Below are 2,416 nucleotides of genomic sequence, written 5' to 3'. Positions count from 1 at the left end.
GACACCCAAGGGGCTTACTGGATATAGCCAAAGAGACTTGGGAACACGAGGTTACCCCTTACAGAAGTGTAATAGAGCATGTTGCCCAGATGCAGGACCGCATTGCTGCAGTCCTACCCATAGTGAGGGAACACATGGAGAAAGCTCAAGAAGCACAGAGGAATACGTATAATAAGGGTGCTAGGGTCAGAATTTTTTTTCCAGGTGATAGGGTACTAGTTCTGGTTCCCACCGTGGAGAGTAAATTTCTTGCTAAATGGCATGGGCCATATGAGGTCTTGGAAAGAGTGGGAGAAGTAAATTATAAGGTAAGACAGCCAGGTAGGAGGAAACCTGAGCAAATTTACCATATAAACCTACTCAAGCCCTGGAAAGATAGAGAAGTCTTGTTAACCCTAGTACCCCCAGGTCCGTCAGAGAATCAAGAAACTGACCCAGAGGTTAGCATAGCTGAAACTCTGTCTGTTCATCAGAAACGAGAGGTTCAGAATTTAGTGAGAAGAAACAAAGAAATCTTCTCTATACAGCCAGGTAGAACTAGCGTAATTGAACATGACCTAGTCGCTGAACCGGGGGTCCGAGTTAACCTTAAACCGTACCGAATCCCAGAGGCCAAAAGAAAGGCTATAAGTTTAGAGGTTAAAAAAATGCTAAAACTAGGTGTAATTGAGGAATCCCAAAGTGGGTGGAACAGCCCTATAGTTTAGTCCCAAAGCCAGATGGTACAACAAGGTTTTGTAATGACTACCGGAAACTAAACGCGGTGTCAAAATTTGATACTTATCCTATGCCCAGGGTAGATGAACTTGTAGAGAGACTGGGCAAAGCCCGATATCTCACAACCCTAGACCTAACAAAAGGGTACTGGCAGGTTCCCCTCACAGAAAGGGCAAAAGAAAAGACAGCCTTCTCAACCCCAGACGGCCTCTTTCAGTATAAGGTGTTGCCTTTTGGCTTACATGGAGCTCCCGCCACATTCCAAAGAATGATGGATAAAATTTTAAAACCACATGCTCGGTACGCTGCCGCCTACCTGGATGATGTGGTAATCCATAGTGAAGATTGGCAATCCCACCTTCCAAAGGTCCAAGCTGTGCTTGACGCAGTCCGGTCTGCTGGACTAACTGCTAACCCCGCTAAATGCACTATTGGTCTGGAGGAGGCCAAGTATCTGGGATATTCTATTGGCAGAGGTTTACTCAAACCCCAAACACTCAAAGTGGAGGCGATACAAAATTGGCCAAGGCCAGTTACAAAAAAACAAGTAAGGACCTTTTTGGGGTTAATTGGGTACTATAGAAAGTTTATTCCCAATTTTGCAACTAAGGCAACCCCACTAACTGACCTCACAAAAGCAAGAGGACCGCTAATGGTAAAGTGGTCCCCCGAAACCGAACAGGCCTTTAGAAGCCTGAAAGAAGCTCTCTGTGCCCAACCAGTGTTGGTCACACCTGACTTCTCCAAAGAGTTCGTAGTCCAAACCGACGCATCTGAGGTAGGACTGGGGGCGGTACTCTCCCAGGAGTCTCAAGGTGAGGAGCACCCCATCCTTTATTTAAGTAGGAAACTAAATCCCCAGGAGAAAAATTACTCCATAGTAGAGAAAGAGTGTCTCGCAATAAAGTGGGCTGTAGAGACGCTCAAATACTACCTGTTGGGGAGAAAATTCCGGTTGGTCACAGATCATGCACCCCTTACCTGGATGTGTCAAAACAGGGAAAAGAATGCTAGAGTGACCAGGTGGTTCCTAAGCCTACAACCCTTTAAATTTTCTGTGGAACACAGGTCAGGGCACAAACATGGCAATGCTGACGGGTTGTCAAGGATGCACTCCCTAATATCCATGGTCGCTCATCCCTCGAGGTCTGAGCTGGGGGGGAGGATATGTGACAGAAACCAGGGGATGGTAATAAATTCCGTATATAGGGCTCCCAGGATACTAGACAGTTTCTATCCTGTTTGGCCTGGGAGTGCAGTCTTATAATACATACACTCCATCCCACAGTTTGGCAAGCGCTGGAACTGAGGGAAGAGAGATCCAGACCAGAGTTTGTCTGCTGCCTGATTTCTGTCACCTGTCATGCTAATTAGGAATCAGGTATGAAAGACTGATTTCCTGTTTGCTCTGGTCTCTCCACAAGAGCCAGGAGGCTGGAAGGCTGCTGAACTACAGAGGGGAGAAGCCTCTTCCCCAAACAGGTTCAATCTTTCTGTTCATTTGTGTAAGACTGCAAAAGTACCTTGTTTTGTTGTTGGAAGTGGAAAAGCCACTTCCAACCCTGAGTCAGGGATATCTAAGTTAAGTTATCGCTCAGGTGAGCAGCTTTTGTTTTGATCTGTTTTCTGTTGTATGCACTGTGGCAGTCTCAGTGCCTGGGACTGAATAAACCAGGCATAGCCTGTTTAAAGGAACAGT

Source organism: Ascaphus truei, chromosome 1 (assembly GCF_040206685.1).
Source record: "Ascaphus truei isolate aAscTru1 chromosome 1, aAscTru1.hap1, whole genome shotgun sequence".
NCBI lineage: Eukaryota > Metazoa > Chordata > Amphibia > Anura > Ascaphidae > Ascaphus > Ascaphus truei.
This window is presented reverse-complemented; position numbering follows the sequence as displayed.